Source organism: Pelodiscus sinensis, chromosome 2 (genome assembly GCF_049634645.1).
Source record: "Pelodiscus sinensis isolate JC-2024 chromosome 2, ASM4963464v1, whole genome shotgun sequence".
NCBI classification, from domain to species: Eukaryota; Metazoa; Chordata; order Testudines; family Trionychidae; genus Pelodiscus; species Pelodiscus sinensis.
Window position 1 is genome coordinate 131,265,120 of NC_134712.1, and position 26,313 is coordinate 131,291,432.

Below are 26,313 nucleotides of genomic sequence, written 5' to 3' on the forward strand. Positions count from 1 at the left end.
TTTAAAAGGAGGTAAAAGGTTTCCCGAGAAGGAATAAAAATGTGTTTTGGACAATGGATACAATCATGGAGCAAAAACACTATTTTCCAAGTTACCATAGCATGATGACAATAGAGACTCTAATGAGGAAAAGAAGGAAAGAAAAATCAGAAACAACCCCAAATAAGTCTCTGGAAAAATACTACAATAAACAAAGTTAGTCTATTCTTAGCTTATCCTTAAATCCTTTAATAGTTATACACCAGGGCAGAGGAGTATTAGTTCCATGCTACCTGCTGACAATACTGTTTTGAAGCGATTTCTTCAGAATAAATGTTAATCAGGTGTAAGTTAAAGTTCAGGTGAGGCTTCTTTTAAGATTGCTTCTCTGCCCTTCTATGTGTTCTGTCCAACATTTAAGTTATGGAATGAAAAGTTGTAGTACGGCCTTTATAATCAGTAATTGCTGTACCAGTATCAGTGTTTTGTATAACTTGGAGTTGCTCTGGCTGTATCAAGTGTCTTTTGTAGCTCAAGTCAAATCATCTCTCTCTCTCTCTCTCTGTCAATCTCTTGCTATATATATAAAAACAAAGTTGCATCTCAATAAACCCTAAGATCATTGATCTGATTGAATTAAATCAATAATGGCAGATTCAGGATTCTACTCCAGAAAGGCAGCCAAAAGCAGTAGAAATAGCTCATCTCAGTAAATTACTGCTGCTATGGGATGTAATTAATGTAAATGGCCTGAAAGTATATCACAGGTGGCAATACATACCAGAATGCAAGGCAGCAGAAAGAGAGGAAGACTGAAGATAATCGGATAGTCATTGTGAAGCAAATGTCTATCATTCTGATGCATGAATGAAGCACAGAACAAAAAGTTTTAAAAATTGAGCATGTCATAAAGTTGGTATAAGATAGAAAGCAGTGGAAAGACTTCATTCAGCCCCATCATTACTGTTAAGCTGATGGACAGGAATCAAAGAGCCAAGAAAAATCGATGAAACCAGCCATTTACCTTATTTTGCAATGTGAAAATACCACTGTGCAAAAAAACATAGTCTACTTTGTACTGCAATTTGTACAGTTCAATGTAATTAACACCTAATTTGATGCTAACTTTTTAATGAAAAACTTACATCACAAGAAATGTATCTCCACCAAAGCAACAAGACTCACATCTTTCTTGGGCCCCATTCTTTAGAATAACATTTTTGTGGAAAAACTGCTGCAAAATGAATAAGAACTGTTCCAGAAGCAGATGAGAAATTGAAGGTGTTATTTAGTTTTAAAGTGGCAAGACTAACCACTTTGTTATGGTTTGGTCATTTGAAAAACACTTATTGAAAACTGCTGTGAAAGAAACAAAGCACCATTCCCAAAGCAGGGAATGGGTAAAACTTCAGTTATCATAAATGCTCCCCATTTTAGCCTGCAGCTGAGGCTGCCCATACATAGTATCATGAAGCTGAATTAAGAGAAAACAATACTGTGTGCATAACATGTTCAGCTATGAATATGTAAAGAATGCATGTGAAAAAGTTGCATATTTTTGTTTGCTTTTAATTAGAGATGGATTCCTGATCTTCATTATCCCTAGCAGAAAATCAATACCAGTCCCTGGAACTGAACAGCTTCCCTTTGTGGGCCTCCTCGAGGTTTATGTAAGGGTTTAAACAATGCAAAAAAAAAAAAAAAAAAAAGTAAAGTCACGTTTGGTTTTCTTAGAAGGAATTGTAAAGGAGATTCTGTGTTTTAGTAAAGTTATTTCTGGGTGTCTCTTACTAAAAGAAAATGTAAAGCAGGAAAAAGCACTAGCAAAGTGATTAGATGTTTTCAAAGAATGCATTACTAATCAATTCCATGTCCATTCTATTAGTAATCAACGCAGTATAAACAATCCACATAGCAACCATGCTTGTCAGTCTTGGGAACTGCTGTATCATTTCCTCTCAAATCATGGATCCTTGTTACCATATGCTGTATCTGGTAATTGATCTTGACCCATTCAAGAGAATGAAAATGACAGATGAGGGGCTGAATAGATAATATTACTGTGAATTGTGATGGTGACCTTGCCCTCCTATTTGAGCTGATTACATTTTGTATACTGAATTTCTATATGTAACACATTTTAAACAAAAATTTGTTTCTGACTTATTGACCAACCTCTTAGAAACACATCAGAGAGAATGTCTTCTGCCAATACCTCAGGCTAAAAAGCATGGCTGGTGACTCTGCATACATATTATGTAAATAGTTATCTTCAGCAAAGAAAATATAATGCCTCGCCAGGTCTCCACTGGAGAAAATATTCATTTGCATCCCATAATAGGCCAGTTTTATTAGGTTTACCATACACTTTAAATTAGAATGATATTTATTTTACATCCAGGTTGTTATAGGGAGGCCACTGCCCCACTCTTTCCAGAAGAGGTTAAAGCGGGAGTGGTCAATAATTTTTAATGGGGGGGACACTCCAAGATTTTGGTAAGTGGTCAAGGGATGCACTTCTGTGGGGGGAAAGCTGGGCCTAGGACTGCAGGCAGGGTGTAGAAAGGAGCTTGAGATAGAGGATTGTGGTGCAGGAGGAAGTGTGGTGTCTGAGAGGGAGTTTGGGTAAAGGAGAGGGTTATGATCTGGGGCAAGGGTTTGGGGGCAGGGTCCAGGAGGGGTTATGGGTACAGGAGAGGTTTTGGCTAGGGGGCGGGGTGGAAGAGGGCGTACACAGTCTGGAAGGATGTTGTGACCTGGAGGAGGTGGGAAGAGGGGATATAGAGGGTTTGGGCAGATGGTTGGGGGAGAAAGGAGATGGGGTGACAGAGGCAGGCTCTGGCTGGGAGGCGCTTACCTAGGTGGCCAGGTCCCAGCCAGCAGCTCTGCAGGAACCTGAGACAGACTTCCTGCCTGTGTGCTGGGTGGGCTGCTTCACATGGCAGTACAGGGAAGAGGTAAGGAGGGAGTGAGGAGGCTTCATTCACGGCCCATGCCGTCAGCAAAATTTCTCAGATCCTATTGGCTGAAAACTGGCCAACGGGAGCTGAGGGATCTTTTTAGGCCGTGGGGACAGCGCACCAAGCTTTCTCTCCCCTGCCCAGACTGCATAGCAATTAGCAGCCTGCTATTTAGAGTGGCTGCAGCTGTTCTGTAATAAGGGTGCCAGCAAGGTGGCTGTGGGTCAGATCCAGTGGCTTAGCAGGCCAAATCCAGCCTGCGAGCTGCCTGGTGCCCACCCCTGGGTTAAAGCAGGCTGGAAGGAGCCTGCACAAAGCTCTGGCCAATCAAAGAAGGGCTTAGAAGGAGCCAATCAGTGGGCAGCTTACCGGGGCAGCCCTGCATACAAGGAGGTACTCAGCAGAGAGAGCAGCAGTTGAGGCATGGCCAGGGAAGTTGCAGGGCTGGTTCCCAGAGGAGCGCCTGGGCAGGCTCCAGGGAGCAGAGCAATAGGGGCTCCAGCCTGATACCCGCCAGGCTGGGGGTTTTGTTGCAGAGGCCAGGAGGCTGTAAGGATCACAGGGGAAGTGGCCCAGGGAACAGGAGGCAGTTAATGAGGAGAGGAGGAGGAGGGCAGGACAAGGCTGTTAGCAGAGGGTCCCTGGGCCAGGGCCCAGTGTTTGTAGCAGGACGCAGTCCCTCCCTTCTCCCTTGCACTGCACATAGCCACACTGAGAAGGGGCCTTTACGGACTGTGGCTTGCCCCTGAGATCAGGCACTATACAAAGGCTGCAGTTGGTCACAGTGGCAGGCACAAGACTGAGGATTGCTGAAACCCCCAGAAGGGGGGCAAGAAACCAGTATAGTGGGCACTACTAGAGGACAGTGTCCTGAAGAGGATTGATATGGGTCCAGAACAGAGCACAGAGAGGAGTGTGGACTGATGAAGGGTGAGACACTGGACTAAACGGGGGGGTCTGCTGAGGACAGAGCTAATTCTCATTGTGATCGTCAGGAGGTGCTGTGGTGGCGAGTTATGATCTGTCTCAGTCTCAAATGAAGTATGAATAAAGCCTTGTGCTGGAAAAGGCAGTTTTTGGCTGAAAAACAGTGGAGAAATGAAACTTTTGGTGACAAAATAAAACCACCTTGACGAGAGGAATAGGGCTTTTTGTTCAAAATTGTTGTTGACAAAGTGCCAATGTAGACACAGTGCTTGATTGTATCACTTTCTTTGGTCTCAGGAAGGTGTCCCATCCTGAGCATTCTGGTCAGCAGTTCCAACTCTACTGCCTTGCAGCCAGGAAAAAACCATCTGCCCCTCCCTCTTCAAAGCTCTGGGAATTTTTGAAATTCCACTTCCTGTTTGCTCAATGAGGACATCTCTCATCATATCTACCCAGCAAACAATGGTGGCTCCAAGCAGAAGACATTCTCCCTCTTGGACTACTGTGAATCTGCTGGTTCTGCTCACTATTTCGGAAGAGGAGGCTGTGCAGGCCCTGCTATACTTCAGCCACAGAAATTTCAATACCTATAGGCAGATTTCTTTAGGCTTGTGTAAAAAAGACTGGGACATGGTGCAGTGCAGAGCAAGATCAAGGAGCTGACGTAGTTGTACCAGAAGGTGAGGGAGGCAAACTGCCACTCTGGTGCTGCACCAAAGACCTATCATTTCTATAGCAATTTGGATGCTATCCTCAACAGAGACCCCACCTCCACTGCCAAGAGCCCCATTGATAATTCAGAGGACTGAATTTAGTGGGAAGTGGACCCAGCTTAGAGGATAAAATCAATGATGCAAAGGTAGAGTTAAATGATAATGTGGAGCCCACCACAGGGTTACCTGTGATGCATCCAATCAGGAGCTCTTCTCCCCTATGGAGGTGTCTAGCCAGTATCAGGAGTCCCAGTCCAGTGAGCAAGAACCAGGAGAGGGTAAGTGGTTTTGCTTTTTGTAGAGCAGAAGTGAATTGCGAGCAAAAAAATGTGCAAGTCTGGCTATGTTTCTGTGTGCTGGACATTTCTCTGTGTAGCTAAGCAGCATGGTGGAACAGAATTCTCTAGAGAGATCCCTGGAATCTTTCCTGGAGATACTCAGCAATTCTCTGCCAAAGGTTCCTTGGCAGAGCTGCTTTGTTTCTTCACTCACTGAAGGAAACTTTTCTGTGCCATTCTGCAATCACTTGCACAGGGACCAGAGTAATATACCAGCAAGCAGCACAGAAAACTTTATTTGTTTCCTGTAAATTGTGATATCAGAAGGCAACAACACATATACTCAAAGTTTAAATCATTTGCTTGAATAAAATCCTAGGCCACAAAAAATGCTTCCTAGCAAACCTTGATTTCATTAAGCATTGCAGTCCTGAACATAGTAATGTACACTACTGATTCTCATTTTTAAAGTGTTGCCTTAAAGCCTCCCTGATTCATATTGCCCCCCTCTGATAACTCTGGTATCTGGCTGCTCAAAATCAGTGGCCAGGTGGTATGCCTCAGCAGTCCATCCAAGCAAACTTTTCACAAATATTGCACAATATACAACATATGGCTATGATGACCATGGGAATATTATCCTTGTTGACGTCTAACCTGCCATAAAGGCATCACCAGCATGCCCTTTAATCTGTCAAACACACATTCCATGTTCTTTCTGCACTAACTCAGCTTACCATTGAACCGCTCCTTACGGCTATCTAGGTTTCCAATGTAAGACTTAATCAGATATTGCCATAAGGGGTATATTGGGTCTCCCAGAATCACTGTGGGCATTTCAACATCCCCCACCATAATCTTCTGGTCTGGAAAGAAAGTCTCTCCTTGAAGATACATGCATCATGCATCTCTCTGATCATCCCATGTTGAGAACAGTGAAATACCTGCAGTGATACACAAGTGCCTGAAACATCAGGGAGAAGTACCCTTTCCTATAGCTGTACTTCATCGCATGGTGATCTGGTGTCAAAATTGGAATATGTGTGCCCATTTCTGAAAAGCTATCCACTCTTTCATTACCAAGAGTCATGGTCCTTTGTGACAAGATGCAATTGATGACCCTGTACACTTGTGTTAACACTACCCCAATGGTCTACTTCTGAACTCCAAACTGATTCACAACTGACAGACTGCAGCATAGTGGGAGTTGGGGGAGGGGAGAGCAAACAAGGGGCACATACCCTAAATGCCATGGATGGATGGAAGGAGCAAAGAGGCCGGCCAGAAGCCAATGGAAGGACAAGTGGAGGGAGAGCTCTAGTACCTGTTGCAGGGGTCTGCCCCTTCTACACTCATGGGCAGCAGTGGGGCAAGTGGTGCAATGGCCCCAACTCACTCCCCTCCTGTGGCTGCGTGACTCGAGGGAAGAGTGGAACTGTCCTGCACTCACCTGCAGGAAGCAGAGAGACCTGGATGGGGGAGCAGAATGAGCTGGGGCTATTGCTTTGCTTGCTCCACCTCTGCTGGAGAGTGCAGGAGGGCTGGACCCCTGCTGCAGGCACCAGACCCCAGCCCTGCATCGCTTGGGGGAGGAGGAAGAGGTGGGACAGGGACATGGGCAGAACAGGGGTGGGATGAGGTCAGGCCTGGGGCACAGGAAAATTATCCCAGGCCTTCTCAAGGCTGGGGGAGGGTTCTTGTGGCTGGTACCTCACTGCCCTCCTTCACCCTGAACAGCAGTCTGAAGTAACCATCTTCCACGGGACAATTACCATGTGTCCTTCCACTGAGAGGGCAGCTGTCATTGGGTGTCCTTGTGCCGGGATGAGCTCAGTACACAGTTCCAGAAAGGTGGTTCTCACATCTGAAAATTCTGTAGCCCTTGCTCGTCATCCCAGACCTGCATGATGATGAGATCACACCAGTCAGTGCTAATTTCCCAAAGCCAGTCCACTATATACTGTACAACTGCTATGTGAATGCCAAAAGTACACTATTGTTGCCCCTATCCATGTCAGACAGCATGTCAGACAACTGTGAATCCTGTTGAAGTAGGTACGTCACTATTAACTGCATTACCATTTGCAATGTGACAGAAGAGCATTGGTGAGCAGTGCATAATCCATCCTTTCACACAGAGATGGTAGGGAGTACAGCAAACAATGGCTGTTGAAAAATGTTGAAAAATGTTGTGAACCAAAGACAGAATCACATAGAATGCTGGGATGAAATCAATGCATTATGAGACATTGAGACCCATGATGTGTTGTGATCCATTCTACCTTTGAAGGAAACCTAGCAGCAGAACATGCTCTCACTGTCGATGCTAGTGCCCCAAATGCAGATGTGCTCTGCCAACAGAGAGAGCACAGTGTGAATGTGCAACAGTAATTTTCTTTTAGTGCTTTTTGATCATCATCAAAACTTTGTCCACAAAATTCTTCATGTAGACAAGTCTGAAAATAAGTTGTTTCTCAACCATCACAATGTTTATACTCTCTCAGCAGGAGATTATGTCTGACCACAAACTGGGAGCTTTATTTGCAGTAGAGAAGGCAACTACAGTAAACGTCCGATAATCTGGCACCTTTAGGACCCAGGGGGTGCCAGATTATCAGATATGCCGGACTATCAGAAGGGGGGGCTATGAGGGGTCTGGAGTGGGGTGGGAGGGGATGCCACCCCAGACCCCTCATAGCCCCCCCTTACGATAGTCCGGCTCTGCCCCAGGCAGCTGAATCGGGGATGCCTGCAATAGAGCAGCTGGGGTGCTGCCGGGTTGGTCCTGCAGAGCCGAGGGGCGGCGCTATGGCACCAGCCCAGCAGCACTCCAGCTGCTCTTGGGGATGCCTGGGACAGAGCAGCTGGGGTACTGCCCGGTTGGTCCCGTAGCGCTACCCCTCGGGGCTGCGGGACCAACCCGGCAGCACCCCAGCTGCTCTTGGGGACGCCTGGGGCAGAGCAGCTGGAGTGCTGCCGGGTTGGTCCCGCAGCGCCAAAGGACGGCGCTGCGGGACCAACCCGGCAGGACCCCAGCTGCTCTGCCCCAGGGGTCCCCGATTCAGCCGCTGCTGAAACAGATCAGAGGCTGATTCCAGGAAGCCCGGGGCAGAGCTGCTCTGCCCAGGGCTTCCTGGAATCAGCTGCTGATCTGTTTCAGCAGCGGCTGACTTGGGGACCCCTGGGGCAGAGCAGCTGGGGTGCTGCTGGGTTGGTCCCGCAGTGCCGAGGGGCGGCGCTACGGTACCAACCCGGCAGCACCCCAGCTGCTCTGCCCCAGGCGTCTGGATTCAGCCTGCTGGTGAAACTGATGCTGCTGGTCAGTTTCAGCAGTGGCTGAATCCCGACACCTGGGGCAAAGCAGCTGGGGTGCTGCGGGGTTGGTCCCGCAGCCCTGAGGGGCAGCGCTACGAGACCAACCCGGCAGCACCCCAGCTGCTCTTCTCCTGGCTTCCCCGATTCAGCTGCTGGTCAGTTTCAGCAGCAGCTGAATGAGGGAAGCCTGTCCGGCTGCCCCAGCACTTCCGGGTTCCTGATGGTGCTGGACCATCAGGAGTCCCGGAGCATTGGATGCCGGACTAATGGAGTTTTACTGTACTTTCAAGTCAGAGGTGTAGATTGACATTTTCAAGGCTACCTAGAAAATTTAAAGGCATAATTCCTATGGAAATTAATAAATTCTACATTTGACTACAGCTCATTCCTCTGATCATTCAGTCGAGCTGGACTGCAGGATCTGGGCCAGAAGTGTTTTTTTTTTATTAATTTTAATATAGTCACTTGTTGACAAACCAAAAATTACAATAATGTGGCAGTACATGAGAATCTGAAAATGAAGTTGGATTAAAAATGACATAATAGAAGTGAAATTGACTATTTTTTAATTATCCAAACTGAGGGAAATATGAGAGGCCACGTGATACAAATGAAGATTTTTTTCAAGCTAACAGTGCTTCTTTAATTATCGAATTAAGAAGACTGGGTAAAACAGTCAATACTACATATTCCTATTCAGAGTTCTTAAATTTTTAATGCCTTGAATATAATTGAAATACATCGTGTACAAACCTAAATCAATTCTTTAGAACTTACAAAGCACTTAATTCTAACGAAATGGGAATTAATATGCCAACATACCATTTCACACTTGAACAAACCACAGAAGGGGAATGGGAGGGAAAGAGATGCATACTGCTGACAGGGAATGCCCGGTGTACAGTATTGTGAAGTTTTCATGGCTTTCATGGCATCAGTATTCAGACTGAGTGTCACTAATCAACTGTAAAGTACTTAGATCCTGGACAGAGAATTTTTTCTGGTCCTAGGATTATGTGTATGAGGTAGTTTACTCATATGCTGGTGTTTCAGAGTTTTAACAGATTTTTATGTAAACACAATAAGGAGAGGGGGAATTCTAAAGCATATTCCTTTAAACAGTTGCTGTCATCACTGGTGTTTTTTTTACTTCAGCAACCTCTTTGTCTTCTGGAGAGTCCTAAATGTGCCAACTATACTGTGGACAATAAGTCACATTTTGCCTTCAAATACGTAGCGAAGTTTTCTGTGAGTGTTGCCCAGTTGAATTTAAAGGCAAAACATATCCCAACTTTTCTCACGTAACAAATAAAAATGTAATTAAAGCAACCGAAAATATGCTAATGGAATCTCTTAGAAGGGAACAGGAAAATAAAATGTCCTGTAATTCATATAAGATCAACTCTACTTCCTTCTTCAAACATTGTTAATCCTCCAAACAGAATTAATTAATCCATGAGATCATCTGTAGTTTATCCAGTAAATACAGAGAATGTCTGATTTAACTAGTTGCTGAACCATGAAATGACCAAAGTCCGAGCAGCTGGAAAGAGAATGTATAGGATAAGGAACAAGAGAAACAACTTCTTTGGAGTTTTTCATTTATTTACAGTATTCCGGCTACGTCTAGACTGGCCCCTTCTCCGGAAGAGGCATGCAAAGCAGGCAAGTCAGAATAGGGAAATCCGCGGGGAATTTAAATATCCCCGGCGGGATTTAAATAAACATGGCCGCCGCTTTTTTCCGGCTTGGGGAAAAGCCGGAAAAAAGCGTCTAGACTGGTGTGATCCTCCGGAATAAAGCCCTTTTCCGGAAGATCTCTTATTCCTACTTGCAAGATTCCGGAGGATCGCGCCAGTCTAGACGCTCTTTTCCAGCTTTTCCCCAAGCCGGAAAAAAAGCGGCGGCCATGTTTATTTAAATCCCGCCGGGGATATTTAAATCCCCCGCGGATTTCCCTATTCTGACTTGCCTGCTTTGCATGCCTCTTCCGGAGAAGGGGCCAGTCTAGACGTAGCCTTCATGTTCACTCACAATAGCACAAATCAGCAAAGGCTTTTGGTCTCATTCCCTTAGTAGTCTATGCATTCCAAAGCCCTTGAAATCAAACAAAGGGCAAGTCTCCCTTATACAAATTCTGCTGCAACTCTGCCTCTGCAGAAAAGACCCTTGCTACAGTGACAGTAGGGATTCCAGAAGAATTCTTCTGTCCACACTGGAGCTTATATTAGCTTGAATTTGTTTCACAGAGGTGTGAAACAACAAGCCAATTCTTGTATTGAGATGAGTGAAGCTATGACAATTCATAATAGGGAAGGGCCTAACCCTAACCTCTATGTTTTCAGAAGTCCCATTCACAGGTTTTGGTCACTAAGGCTGTGTCCAGACTCAGGGGTTTTTTCGGGAAAAGTAGCCTTTTTCCGAAAAAACTTCACCTGCGTCTAGACTGCAGCTACGTTCTTTCGAAATTAAATTGAAAGAACGCGGCTTTTCTTTCGACGGCGGTAAACCTCATTTCACGAGGAAGAACGCCTTCTTTCGAAAGTGCTTCTTTCGAAAGAAGGCGTTCTTGAATGTAAATAGGGCTTCTTCGAAAGAGAGCATCCAGACTCACTGGGTGCTTTCTTTCGAAAAAGCGGCTTGCTCTTTCGAAAGTTCCGCGTGCAGTCTAGACACTCTCTTTCGAAAGAGGCTTGCAGTCTAGACATAGCCTAAAGGTCCCAGTCCCACCAAGATCTAAGCAGGAGCTTAACTTTATGCACGGTGTGTAATTGTCAGGGCTTGACAAACTATAGAATCAGCCGCGTGCCCCATTAACCAGCAGTGCGTGCATGCCAATGCGGCTCTTGCGCATGCACAGTGCGGGACTGGTGAGCAGCTTTCGCCGCCGTTTGTCAAGCCCTGGTAATTGTACTGTGTTTAGTGTGCATACGTCCATATACTGTGTACATCCAAGGACCTGTGTAAAATCTTTGCAGGCTCAGGCACTTAGTACCTGTCTCTCCCCTTTGCAAGAAGAGACCTTTTTAAGGTTCTGAGCTTAATATTCCACCTGTTGAGCCAGTGGAGCTTGAAATGGTTTTTTTTGGGAGGAGGAGGGGGAGATGCTGAGCTTCATCTTCCACAAAACTGTTTGCACCCTTCACCACCCCATGTAGGAATCACACCTCTGGTTGCCAACTCTCCTGGACCGGAAAAACTGGATGCTGTTTCCACAAACAGGATCAATTCTGTCAAGTCAAGGAGGGTATGTCTACACTGCAAAGTTAATTCGGAATTACAGCTGTTATTCCGAATTAACTTCCACAATGTCTACACAAGCAAACCGCTATTTCAAATTAAATTCAAAATAACGGGGTGCTTAATTCGAGTTTGGTAAACCTCATTCTACGAGGAGTAACACTAAACTCGAATTAGCTAATTCAGAATCAGTGCTGAGTAGACACTTAGTCTGAATTAGCTGGCCTCCAGCCTTCCCAGTTTCCCCTGGTGGCCACTCTGGGCCAAACCAGGAAAACTCTTCTTCCTTCCCCCAGTCCTGGAGCCCTTAAAGGGGCAGACTCTGGCCACAGTGCCCGTGCCAGCTCCAAGCCTGCCAGCCCAGAGCCAGCAGTCACTGCCCCGACCCAGTGGCCCCAAAACATGAGCCAGCAAGCCACTGGCAACCAGCCCTCCACCGCTCCCCAGGAGCAGTCTGCCAGCTCCCAGGAGCCTGCCAGGGCCTGGAGAAGGTGGGCGCCTTCCTGGTCCAGGGCGGAGATCAGTGTGGACCATACTCAGGTTTGGGGGATGCCCCCAACGTCCATGATCTCCACACTAGACAGAGGAACACAGCCATCTATGGCAGGAAAGCTGCCAGCCTGGCCACCAAAGTTCACGTGCGAACCCAGGAGCAGGTTTGCATGCATATTAAGTTGGTCCGGCAAGACCCCCAACCCTGAGCTTCTCCTCCCCATTCCTTCCCTTGCCTCCCCCTTCTAGCTCCCTCCTCCCAGGTTTCCCCCTCCCTTCTCCCACCCCAGTTTTGGTCAATAAAGAGAGTTTGTTTTTGGCAAGAAATGTGTTTTATTTGACATTAGGAAGGGGGGTTAGGGTGGGGTAAGTGAAAGGAGGGAGGAATGAGGCACGAGTCCACAGTGGGGCAGACCAGGGAGGCTCTTAGGGTGGAAACTCTCCTGCAGGGCCTCCTGGATACTGACAGCCACCCGATGGACCTCCGGGATGGCAGCCTGCAGAAAGTGCATCCAGGTTCGCAGCAACACATCCATGAGACGCACCAGAGTACTCAGGGGCAGCTCCGGCTCCATGTTGAAGAGTGCTGTGGTGTCCCGAGTGAGGGCAACCAGATCACACAGAGACACAAATGCTTTGCTGTCCCTCATCAAGGCAGGCAAGCAATCAGGGACACCTGAGAACCAGCTGCCTGGGGGATGGGTGGGGTGTCCCTTTAAGCATAGACATCAGATAGCCTCAGGCAGCAGCCACACACAGACACTCCTGACCTGATGCCCTGCCTGACCTGGTTCTGGCTGGCCTTAAATCTGATTCTGTGTCCAGTCAGTGTGGATGCAGTATTTCAAATTAGCAAAAAGCTAATTCGAACTGCATTTTGTGTGTAGACACGTTAATTCAAATTAAGCTAATTCGAATTAACTATTTCGAATTAATATAACTTGAATTAACGCTGTAGTGTAGACATACCCTCAGAGTTAGAAATCATAGCCAGAGTTGGAGGCAGCTGCAAAGCCCAGGACTCACAGAAGGACCCAGAGCAGCAGTGCAGGCTCCTGGACCAGTGTCCTGAACCCCAGGGCTGGTGGATGGCAGGACGCCGTTGGTGCCAAAGCCAGTGGGGCCAGAGGGACACCAAAAGGGCCACTCAGAGCCTGGGACAGGGGCTGGCTAGCCACTGGGCATGGGACAACCAGGTGGAATACCTGGGGGTGCTGCAGCACCCCCCGCACTCCTATTTTCTACACCTATGTGCTGGGCCAGTTCAAGTATTAGAGTAGAGCAGTGGTTCACAAACTGTGGGTTGGGACTGCAAAGTGGGTCACAACTCTGTTTTAAGGGGATCAGCAGGGCTGACAATAGACTTGTGGGGCTCAGGCTACAGGCTCCCTGTCTAGGGCTTGAGCCCTTAAGCTTTGCCCCCCACAGGGTAGCTGGACTCAGGCATGGCTGAGCTTAGCTTCCCCCCTCCTGGGGTCATGTAATATTTTTTTTTTATCAGAAGGGGGTTATGGTGCAGTGACATTTGAGAACCCTAGGGCTGTGTCTAGACAGACCACTTTTTCCGGAAAATCAGCCGCTTTTCCGGAGAAACTTGCCAGCTGTCTACACTGCCGCTTGAATTTCCGCAAAAGCACTGACAATCTCATGTAAGATTGTCAGTGTTCTTGCGGAAATACTGTGCTGCTCCCATTTCGGCAAAAGTCCTTTTGCGCAAAACTTTTGCGCAAAAGGGCCAGTGTAGACAGCTCAGATTTGTTTTCTGCAAAAAAGCCCCGATCGCAAAAATGGCGATCGGGGCTTTTTTGCGGAAAAGTGCGTCTAGATTGGCACGGACGCTTTTCCGCAAAAAGTGCTTTTGTAGAAAAGCGTCCGTGCCAATCTAGACGCTCTTTTCCGAAAATGCTTTTAACGGAAAACTTTTCCGTTAAAAGCATTTCCGGAAAATCATGCCAGTCTAGACGTAGCCTAGGAATAGAGAATTATCAATGGCTAAATGATTGAGTGTTACAATGAAGAAGCATCCATAACATTTGGGTAGATAGGTAGTTAGAACTGGCATACCATTAACATGCTTTACAGGTAGTCCCCAGGTTACGTACAAGATAGGGACTATAGGTTTGTTCTTAAGTTGAATTTGTATGTAAGTCGGAACTGGCTCCAGATTCAGCTGCTGCCACTGAAACTGACCAGGGGCTGACTACAGGAAGCCGGAGGCAGAGTTGCTCTGCCCCCAGCTTCCTGGAATCAGCCTGATCAGTTTCAACAGCTGCTGAATCTGGAGCCTGGGACAGAACAGCTGGGGCACTGCCCGGTAGGTTCCCACAGGACCAACCTGGCAGCACCCCAGCTGCTCTACCCCAGCGTCCCGCAACAAAAGCCTGGTCTGCTGGGGGGGGGGGCGCACTAGCTGCGCCCCCTTCCCCCCCAGCAGACCAGGGAGACCCGAGCAAAGCCGCACAGGCGGAGGGACCCCACCGCCCATGTGGCTTTGGTCCTTTGCCCCCGAGCAAAGCCACACAGGCAGCGGGATGCCGCCCGTGTGGCTTTGCTCCTGTCCCCCTGGTCTGCTGGGGGGGTCCAGCAAAGCCGCTGGACCCCCCAGCAGTCCAGGGACACCCGAGCAAAGCCGCCGCCTGGGCGGCTTTGCTCGTAAAGCCGCCCAGGCGGCGGCTTTGCTCGGGTGTCCCTGGTCTGCTGGGGGGGGGGGTTCAGCGGCTTTGCTGGACCCCCCCAGCAGACCAGGGGGACAGGAGCAAAGCTGCCCAGGCGGCGGGGGTCCCGCTGTCTGGGCGGCTTTGCTCCCGGGCAAACGAGCAAAGTCGCCCAGACGGCGGCTTTGCTCGGGTGTCCCTAGTCTGCTGGGGGGGTCCAGCGGCTTTGCTGGACCCCCGCAGCAGACCAGGGAGACCGGGAGAAGCTTTTCTCGCCCCGGAGGACACGGGTGGTGACCCACCGCCCGTGAGCTCTGGGGCGAGAAAAGCCCCATTCGTAAGTGCGGATCCGACGTAAGTCGGGGACTGCCTGTACTTCAAAATGCCAGTATACACTTATTTAAAACTTAAGTGAAATAATGCAATAAACTGTGTGGGGATGTTGCTTTTGTTTACATATTAGTCAGGGAGAAATTTGCTTAAATTGATCAAAAAGATCAATCATTATCAATCAAAAATAAGAAGCCAGTGAGAACACAACTGAAATGGATTACATCATACATAGATGCGTTGTACTGAAATTGAAGTATACCCTTTTGGTGGGGAAACAACTTTGAGCTCTAAAGAAATGTGAAATGATTACTCACTGTTTATGTCCATAGAAGCAATTTCAAATACAGGACAAAACTAGCAGATTCATTGAGAAAAAATACAAGTCAAGAAACTGATTAGGACAATCAGGGCTACCATGCAGGAAATACACAAATTCTGCTCTGGGAAGGAACAAAGCCTCTGCAGAATCCAGGACCAGTTTGCTTTGTACATTTATGATCTTTTTTACATAATAAATCCAACAATGAAAAGAAAAGTACATCTCAATATTTACAGTGTTCAAAAATGTTACCCTCCTTTGGACAAAAACCTCTTGCAAAGAGTCTTTGCCAGATTAAATGTGCAGCTCTCGGACATGAGAGCTTATCACCTTGGTTTGCTTTTTACAGATTCTTTTACATTTAATTTGCCTTAGGGCATAAGATCTTTAGCTGTGAAAAATATTTTAAATACGTTCTAATTGGTGTTTCTGTTGCATAAAAAAATGGAAATATGAGAAAGTCCTGACAGCCGTGCGCCCTCATTTTAACCCTTATAAAATAGCATTTTGCAGGCTGACAACCAGTTAATGCTCAGGGGCATTGGAAAGAATCCAATAAAACATAGATTTAGTTTATCAAGTATCTTTAATTCAAAATATCGCACAGCGCTACACAGAGATAGGGTGAATTAGGAAGTTAGAAAATAGTTAGGCTCAAAACCCACAGCAAATAATGGACAGGTATAACTATGGCCTGGTGAACAGATCACTTTAAAAAGCTTCCTCCAGATTTGCCACACACATAAATTTGGTCTAGACAAGAACATTTTTGCTAACATTTCCCATCATTGCTAGCACTCTTGCATACTTCTGATAATAATCATGCTGACAAATAAGTAATTGGAAACCCCAAACTTTAGGATGCTTAGGATGTTAGATTTGGTAAAGGACAAACAAGAACTAGATCTTCCACTATAATTCACCACTCAGGCTATTACATCATTGCTCATCAACTTTGTTCAGGCAAGGAAATCTCTCCATTGTGCCAGTGTAACTGAGATCTGGGCCTGGTCCCTAGAAGGTTCCTGGAAGAGCAAACTCCTGTCTATCAAAGGGTATGTCTACATTACAAACAAACTACAGACGTTAGTTCGAATTAACTTTGATAGGCGCTAAAAATGCAAACCGCTAGAACGAACTTAATTCGAGCTAGTGGAGCGCTTAATTCGAACTAGGTAAACCTCATTCTACGAGGACTAACGCCTAGTTTGAATTAACTAGTTCAAATTAAGGGCTGTGTAGCCACTTAATTCGAACTAGTGGGAGGCTAGCCCTCGCCAGCTTTCCTGGTGGCCACTCTGGGCACCACCAGGGAAACTCTTCTGCCCCCCTCCTGGCCCCGGACCTCTTAAAGGGGCACGGGCTGGCTACGGTGCCCATGCCAGGTGCAAGCCTGCCAGCACCCAGCCAGCAGACCCTGCACCTGGCACGGCTCGAGCCGGCCACCCGCTGCCACCCAGCCCTCCCCCTCTACCCGGGACCAGGCTGGCGGCTCCCGGAAGCCTGCCCAGGTCCGCAAGAAGCGGGCGCCCACCTGGTCTAGTGCAGACATCGTGGACCTTATCCATGACCTCTGCACTAGGCACAGGAAAGTGGCCGTCTAGGGCAGGAGAGCTGCCAGTCTGGCCACCCAGGAGCAGGTTGGCGTGAAAATCAAGGTGGTCCACTGAGACCCCCAACCCTGAGCCCTGAGCTTAGAATGGCCGTACTGGGTCAGACCAAAGGTCCATCTAGCCCAGTAGCCTGTCTGCCGACAGCGGCCAGCACTAGGGACCCTGGAGGGGATGGACTGAAGACAATGACCAAGCCATTTGTCTCGTGCCATCCATCTCCAGCCTTCGACAAACAGAGGCCAGGGACACCATTCCTACCCCCTGGCTAATACCACTTCATGGACCCAACCTCCATCACTTTATCTCACTTCTCTTTAAACTCTGTTCTAGTTCTAGCCTTCACAGCCTCCTGCAGCAAGGAGTTCCACAGGTTGACTATTTGCTTTGTGAAGAAGAACTTTCTGTTATTAGTTTGAAGCCTTCTACCCATTCATTTCATTTGGTGTCCTCTAGTCCTTCTATTCTGGGAACTAATGAAGAACTTTTCTTTATGCACCCTCTCCACACCACTCATGCTTTTATAGACCTCTATCATATCCCTCGTCAGTCTCCTCTTTTCTAATCTGAGAAGTCCCAGTCTCTTTAGCCTCTCTTCATATGGGACCTGTTCCAAACCCCTGATCATTTTAGTTGCCCTCCCCTCTCCCACCCTCTCTCTTCCTGTCTCCCACATTCTTTTCCCAGTCTCCCCAAGTTTTGTTCAATAAAGAGAGTTTTTATTTTTGAACACACATGTCCTTTATTTTGTACATCGGGAAGGGGGGCTAGGGAGGGCTAAGTGGAAGGAGGTGAGGGAGGAATGGGGTACGAGCCCCCGATGGGGAGGACTGGGCTGGCTCTGCGGGCTCCTCGGGGTGGAAGCTCTCCTGAAGCCCCTTGATTGACCCCCCCTCCGGATGGCAGCCTGCGGCAAGTGCAGCCGGGCTGATGGCCGAGTGCTGTGATGTTCCGAGTGTGGTCACTCCAAGCCAGGACTGCTATGCAAGTGGGGAACCCCTAAGAACTGTCTGTCCGGGGTGGGGGTCGGGTCCCTTGAAGCACAGCCCTCGGCTAGCCTGAGGCAGCAGCTCCACACTCTAAGTCCTAATCTGATGCCCTGCCAGCACTGCTTCCGGCCAGCCTTAACATCAGTTCAGGGTCCACTAAGTGTGGACAACGCTAATTCGAACTAGTTTTTAAGTCTAGATGCGCTAATTCGAATTAGTTCGAATTAGTGCTGTAGTGTAGACATACCCAAAGGCTTTCCGGGGTCAAACAATAAGGATAAAATATGAAGAAAAGAGGTAGGATAATCTTTCAAATGTGGGATTGTCTCTCCAAATTGTGGATGTCTGGACTGGGCTAGCCCTCAGGATGTATAGCACCGTAATGAAATACAGCCATGATTTTGGAGTGCAACCACTGCCATCTTAAAAGGGCATTTTTAGAGGACCAGTGCTCAAGTGCTACTGATTGTTGTATTACTTTCAAATGTTTTGTTTGGCACCCAAAATCACTTACAATGAAATCAAAGGTTATTTTATGTTAAAGTTCATGTAACATTACGATACCTGGGGCAAAGAACCATGTGTGGTGGTCAAGCTCTCTCTAAAATAAAACAGGTTGTTTTAAAGAAACAAAACTCAGGAGAAAAGAACAGATGTTACTTGTCGTTAGTTTAAATCCACCCTTACTCCCAATTTAATGATGTTCTAGGAGGCTTCCACTCCAAAGTCATGCCAAAGAAGCTTGGCATTAGAGAAGAGGAATGTTTAAAAAGGCAGGGCTATATTAAGAGTTCTTACTACCAGCGTCCTTCCACTTTCAATGACAAATTGATATACAGCAAATAAGAATAATTACTTTTCTTTCCCTTCTCCTTCCAGAAGAAGTGTGCCATTCAAGTCAAAAGCTTTACATTGTAATGCCGACAGAGTACCATCTTCTGGAAAGCTCACACAGAGTTGGATTAATATTTAGAAGAAGTCCATTCTTCATGTAATCCAAAGAATAAAGCTGGTACTACTTAGTCCGGTTGAAATGTCTTTTAAGTCATGCAAAGCCAATAGCATCTTCCCTCCTCCCTCTTCTCCCTCAAAAAGACATTTCTAGATAGCTCAAAGAAAGCTCAGGCTACTCCCAGAAGAAAGCAGGACCTAAGGGGAAAAAAAGTTCAATTTAAATAATTTGCTCTGTTTTTTATAACAAATTTGTCCTAGATAACAGAGGCAGGGAATCAAAGTATGTTAGCCCACCAAATAAGAAAAACTTAAAATGTGTGTTCAAGTGCATTTGAGAGCAGAAACTGAGATTGGAGATGATACTGTTTGATTGTAATCTCGTCTGTGAGAAAAAAAATCATCTTTTTTTCCTAGGACTGAGGAAGTTCCTACTTTCTATATGCATCAGGAAGAAAAATAGGGAACAGAATTGCTGCCTTCACTCAGACAAAATTCCCACTGACATAAATAGTTTTGCTTGAGTAAAAATTGCAGAATTAAATTCAGAGGCTGTAAAGGCACACATGACTCAGAGGTCCCACCAAACAGACAGAAGTAGAGTAACCTTATAGGAAGAGAAACTGTTTGGATTGTTAATCCATGTGGATTTGAAATGAACAAAATGGCAAATGATATATGTGCCGAGAACATCGAGTTCCTCCAAGTATAATTGCTGTGGTTTTCGGACATCCCATAATATGATTATTCTTGAAGAAACCTTTCAGTAATCAGAATCCACGTTTATCTTTTTATTTCTTTGTTTACTTTTTTTGTAATAGTATACTAAAATCAGAACAGTATTTCCATCCTCAGTCTGGGCTAATTGAAAATCCTAAGCATGTGAGCTGCCCTTTGGCCAAACCAAAGTCATCTTGCCAAAATAAAAATCTATCCTGATTTTCAGAGAAGATGTAAGAGATATTTGCCAAAAATAAGTAGTTGTTACAAAATCCTCAATTAAAACCAAAAAGAGAGTAACAGACTCTCAAAGTAGGAAGTAGGTTTTTATGGTGTTCTTAGATTTCGTGATAGAGATGTAGCCGTGTTAGTCTGGTGTAGCTGAAACAAAATAAAGGACTATGTAGCACTTTAAAGACTAACAAGATGGTTTATTAGATGATGAGCTTTCGTGGGCCAGACCCACTTCCTCAGAATAAAATCAGGAATAAGGGACCTTTCGGAAAAGGCTTTATTTTCCAAAAGATCCCGTCTAGACTGGAGCTTTTCTCCGGCAGAGCCCCGAGCCGGAAAAAAGTGGCAGCCATGTTCATGCAAATGCAGCGGGGGATATTTAAATCCCCTGCTGCATTTGCAATTCCGACTTGTCTAATCTGCATCCCTTTTCCGGAAAAGGGGTGCAGTGTAGACCCAGCCTGTATGTGCCCAATACTTGAAAGAAAGGTAGAAGACAGTTGTAAATGTTTCTGGGGCATAAAGAATATGGAGTGACAAATCCAGAGCACTGACATCTTCCCACTAGACTTCCATGAATACAAGGATCTACTAACTTTCCACTTGCAATTTCAATGGACTTTACCATAAATCAACTGGCTTTAAATGAGGTCCCCATTGTACTATGTGCAGGGCCAAATGATAAGGTTATAGAGGGCCTAATGTTAATGAGGGTAAAGCCCTAACTATGAATTACATATTGAAAAAACACAATGAAGTAATAATTTACCTACATGCATATTTACATTTATTTATGTTTGACTATGCAGAGGCTTTGCATCTATATGTCATGAGCACCTTCTTCAAGAAGAGGGTTGGAAGATGATGGACTTGGAAAGTGCCAAATGATGTTATAAGAAATGAAATCAATTATGTTCTGGTGGACAAGAGGTGACTGGTTACAGATGTAAAAGTCATTTCTGAATTGACCATCAGTATAAAGTCAGATCATTGACTGTTAAAATAAACATCATACAAGAAGAAAGGATATAGGTAAGAGTTAAGCACTGTGTGTATGTGGTAGGGGGTACAACAGTTCCGCTCAGATCTGCTCAAGTATTCTGTCAACTCTGGGTCATGGGAAATGATGAAACCAAAGATATTTATTCTGATTACTAACGCTTTTTAGTGAAGTTCGACAAATGTAAAACTGCTGCCACTGCAAAGAAGCCAAAGGAGTCCAGAAACTGTCTTACCCAGCAAACACTTGATTTTCTTGCCAAGTGGAGAGAGATGGCAGCCATGGGTGATACCGGCCTGGAGTATAAGCTTGTCTGTAAAACACTGAGGAGAAAGATGATAGAAGAGTATGAGCAGTGTCACCTTGCAAAACAGCAAAAGGTAGTTGAAGAGCAAACAAGTCTGTGAAAATCTCAGCATGAAATCCAGGTAAGCCAAACTCTTCCAAGTGTGCTTGTTGATGAAGATGGTAGAAGAATGACAAACAGACATGAAATGGAACAAATTTGCTGGCGCTTTTATAGCAAACTATTTTTGTTAGCAATGGCAGTTGAGAAGATCAGGTTGGATTGCCTTTGGGAGTCTGCGCAGGGTTTTTGTTAATCCCAAACTTTCCACCACCTCAAAAGCCCACTAACACCAGTATCCTTCTGGTAATGCTATAGGCTACAAAACCTGGAACACAATGCTTACAGAAAAATTAAAGCTGCAAAACACCCAAAGAGCAATGGAAAGACGCATTTGCATGCGAAAAGCGGTATCAATGATATTATCCATGTTATGTACGATCAGAAAAGGAGACAGGCTGGCTAGGTATTAAGATTGAGAAATAACAGATGGACAACACATATACTCCATTGGTATCCTCGAGATGTAAAAAGAATAAAAGGGAGGTCTCTAGCATGTTGGCTGGATCCTTTATGGAGGTTTCATGGAAGGACATGAACAGGAACAGCACAAAAAAGGATGGCATGGAAAAGTTGCTCTTGCTCCATTCAATTCTTCAGGGCCACCATACATTCGCATCCAGACCACCACAATACTCTGGGCTACCAATGTCCCGTGGCCCAGTGGGACACTCAGGCAGGTTTCTGAAAGCGGCGGGTTGCTGGGGCCAACGTATGTGTCTCTGCACCCTGCGTCTCCACATGCTGCCTCTTCTCCCAGCACAATCCCCGTAGCTCCTGGAAACCAGCACAGATGCCTGGATTTCACTTGCAGGCGTGGGCATCATGTGGTGACCCCCCCCCCCCAAGGGATGCAGCATGCAGAGATGTGCACACTGGCCCCAGCAGCCAGATGCTTTCAGCCTGCCCAAGGGTCCCACTAGGCCATGGATAGGATTCACCTGCGGAAAGCGTCTTCCAGCCAGAGCCTGCAGCCAGCACCCCATCCCCTCTTGTACCCCAACTCTCTGCCCCAGGTCACATCCCAAATGCCCTACACCTCCTCCTTCACTTTTGCCCCATGTCAGAATCCTCTCCTGCAGCCTCGCCAACCCCAAGCCTAGTCAGTGCTCCCTCCTGCACCCAAATTCTCTCCTCTATCCTTCACCCCATAATTTGAGCACTTACCTAGTGCTCCTTCCTATGCCCAACATCCCACACCTCACACTACTTCCATTAATACCACAGAAAAGTGCTCCTGACCACTTACCAAATTCTTGGAGTGCCCCTCCCCCCCATCAATAATTATTGCCCACTCTTGTCCTACGTAATCGAGTGCTCATCTGTATGAGGAAGAACTCTGCAACATTCCCCATCCTGCTCACTTCTTCCAAACTTGTACTCCTACCATCAGCTCTCCATATGCCACAATGCAAAGCCAAGCCCTGCAGATGTTTCCCCCAAATTATGATCGCTACACCACATACCCTGTTTGACTTTGACTGCAGACTGGGGGACAGCCAGCTTTTATTATATAAGGAAAAACCGCTCAGGTGTAAATCCACCAAAGTAGAGGAAGTAATAGTGGAAACATTATATTGGGTGACATTGTATTTTAGGCTGTCTTGCTCTGAAAGCTGACTCCAAGGGTGTGTCTAGACTACAGGGTTTTGTCGACAAAAGTGGACTTTTGTCGACAAACTATACTTGCGTCCACACTGCCTTTGAGTTATGTCAACATAACGTCGACAAAACTCAGCAGTTTTGTCGACGTATGTAAACCTCATTCTACGAGGAATAACGCCTTTTGTCGACAGAAGGCATTATTGCATCTATACTGTCCTTTGCATCCACACTGTTATGTCGACAAAGCGGCTTGCTATGTCGACAGAACTGGATGTAGTCTAGACGTTCTATGTTGACATAAGCCTGTAGTCTAGACATACCCCAAGTGTTGAACTAGCTGAGGACAATGAATTACTATTTTCACATTGAACCCAAATGTTATTTGTGGGATGATACCCAGTTTGTGTAGCTAACCTTCAGTGATTCACCACATCAGGCCATTCTGTCAACAAACTCTTTCACAGTTAGATTCCTAGAACATAATCATAGAACTGGAAGGGACCTCAAGAGGACATCTGGTCCAGCTCCCTGCCCTCACGGCAGGACTAATTATTTATTCTAGACTGTGTGGTCAGCTGCTCTGACATGACACAAGGTGTAAATACGAGTTCTGGCTGGAGTTTGATAGAGTGTGTGCAGGTTCTGGGCAAGCTTCCCACCCGACTGCTCTGGTTCTGCCTCTTCCCACTACCAACCCCTTGCTCTGTCCCTCACAGGCACTCACCAATTGCCCAGAAATGGGACCCAGAAGATGACGGTGATGGGCGCTGGACCAGGGGGCAGCATCCTGAAGCTGCCTGCCACCCTCAGGCAAGGAGAGGGACACAAGGAGCCTCCTGCCTCCCTGAGAGCTAAGCAGAATGCTAAAAAAAACTATGGCAGGTGTAGAGTGAAGGGGGGAGGACAATGCCCACTCAGATTACTCCCGTGGCTGGCACAAGTTCCGGTAGTAACTGGAGTATTAGAGTCCATTCCCCATGAGAAGGACTGGAAGAAGCAGGCTGCTGGCTGTGTTCTTTCCATACCACAGCATGCTGCTTTGCCTTTCCTGCTGGCAAGCTTGTTCCATCAGGACTTTATGAGCAAACTCACTCCCTTGCTCTCCACCTGCCTCTAGCTGCACCCCCTTCCTGATCAGGAGGGCCTTATTAGCCTGATGGTTAATACAGCTCTGACTATATGATTACTTTTTAGGCATTTATTAAACTTTTAAGTACCTGACAGCATTTATCTTACAGACTATAGTCAAAAGTCACTGGTGTGGTGCCCTGACAGGTACCTTACTCTGCCCAGTGATGATAGTCATTCATCCACATGTGTATGCTCCCACTGTGCGTTGCACTGGCGCTGCGCAGATAGCCAGCGCAGCAGTCACTGAGAGAACCCCCACAAGGACCACACAATCAAATGAGGTGTGAAGGCACCAGGCCTGCTTTATTGTAAACAAAGCACAGCAATAGCACCTGATAGACTCTGTTAAGAATGTGTGCTTGTGACAATAGGCACAGTTCAGTCAGGTTGTGTCTAGACAACATGTCTCCGTTGACAGAGCCATGTAGATGAGTTTACTAGACATAGCAAAATGAATCAGCTGACATAGCAATCAGCTGATTGGCACAGCGCAGCAGCCATTTTGATGTAAATGAAGCGGCGATTATTTAAATTGCCGCTTCATTTTGCTATGTCTAGTAAACTCATCTACATTACTCCGTCAATTTTCCACTGCCTCCTAGGTACAAACAAGTTATGTAGCTCTCCTGACATATCAAGGTGTTACCCCCTAATGCAGGGGTCTCCAAACTACGGCCCGCGGGCCGGATGCGGCCCGCGAGGCCCTCTCATCCGGCCCGTGGAGACTGTGACGGGGAAGAAACTCCCCGCACTAACAGCCCCTCCCCTGGAGAAGCGCCGAGCGGCACAGCGCCACGGAGCTGGGGCGGGGAAGAAACTCCCCACACTGACAGCCCCTCCCCCGGAGAAGCGCCGAGCGGCGCAGCGCAGCGCAGCGGAGCCCAGGGGAAAGCCCACGGGGAGGGGAGCGAGGGCGCACAGCCGCAGGCGCGGCAGGCGAGGAAGGCGGCAGGACCCAGGAGGAGAAGGGGCAGGGACGCCAGGGTGAGCGGCACGCCCCGTGCGTGCCGGCTCAAAAGGGGGAGGGGCCGGAAGGACAGGGGCGGCCGGCACTCACTTTCTTTTGGGCAGGCAGCCAGGAGAGGGAAGCCGGAGGAGCCAGCGGGACGGAGGAGGGACTTTGGACCCGCGCAGCCCTTGCCCTGGGCAGCGAGACTCCCCGGCCGGGAGTGTGGGGGATCGGAGCCGCCAACGGACAGCCACACGCCCTGCGGACCGACGGCCGAGCCCGGGCTCTGCACGTCCCTCACAGCAAGAGGGGTTGGGACTTGGCGTGGACAATTGCTCCCTATTGGCCAGTGCGTTCTTATCCTATTGGCTAGCTCTCTCATGAGGTCACTAGTGGGCTGGGCTCTATTTTGGCATCCAGGAAACAATTTCACCATTCACACTAATACAGGTGTTCATGTGTAGTGTATCAATGTGTTATTAAATAATAACTGAATAAAATAATATTAAATAAATAATTAAAAACAACATCCATGTTTTGATTGTTTTTTATTTGGACCTCAAGTGTGTAGTCGGCCCCCGAACTGCTGTTTGATAGTTAATGCGGCCCTCGGGCAGAAAAGTTTGGAGACCCCTGCCCTAATGTATCTAGATACCACCCATTACCTTGTACATGGTAGTTCAACTGAAACATCCCTCTCCATTATGAGGTCATCCTAGATCCCAGACCTGGATTAATATGTCCCTGTTATCTATGGGGTCTGTGGGGTACCAAGTTGTTTCCTAATGAGGTGTTCTGTTACCATCCCTCTAGAATATATTTATGGCCCATGCCTAATACCTCTTAAATATGACTGTTTCTGCATTATTCGCCCTATTCTTACCAGACTGTGAACAGGGCCTGCCTTTTGCTCACAGTTCAAATTAGCTTTGAATTAGCAATGTCTTGACTATTGTTGCCTAGGCCTCAGGCCTCACACCAGACCTGACAGACCAAACCTCTTAATATTTGACAGATAAAAGGGAGAAGATACTGACTTGGAGAGCAAAGCATCTTGAAGATCTGGCAAAGTCTTTCACTGCCCCAGCTATGAGTTTAGGGTTGGTCATTCAAATCCTTCAAGGAAAAAGTGGTAGAAAAAACCTCTTATGAGTGTTTTTTTGCTTCAAGGAAAAAAACACTCATAAGAGGCCCTTTGCCTCATCCACTTCTTTTTTTTCTCCTAGTCAAATGAACAAAGCCACAGCTTTTCAGAATTTAGATAGACTGAATTGTTTAGATGACACAAAGATAACCAGCTCTTGGTAAGGTCAGAGTCTAAATGTTTTCCAAGAAATACAATCACAATTACAAACACTTTGGGTGAAATCCGGGCCTAAATGGAGTAAATTGCATATGTCCCATGGACTCCAATGTGGCCAGTATTTCTCAACAAGCATATAAAAGGCCCTTAAGGGGTCATTTGTGATTAAGAATAGAGAAGTGGCTAGTTACCTGTCACCAGGTGC

The 26,313-nt window shown here is 46.8% G+C and overlaps 1 long non-coding RNA gene across 1 annotated transcript in view; it reads right to left on the reverse strand.

The window, feature by feature from the left end:
• The window catches only part of LOC142827212 (uncharacterized), a 40,991-nt gene extending 19,544 nt beyond the window's left edge, over positions 1-21,447 (reverse strand). Inside the window, exons 1-2 of the long non-coding RNA XR_012901789.1 lie at positions 20,950-21,447; positions 6,630-6,757 (exon numbers count right to left, since the gene is read on the reverse strand). This is a non-coding gene — a long non-coding RNA (uncharacterized LOC142827212). The remainder of the gene's footprint in view (positions 1-6,629; positions 6,758-20,949) is intronic.
• Between the last annotated feature and the right edge of the window lie 4,866 nt (positions 21,448-26,313).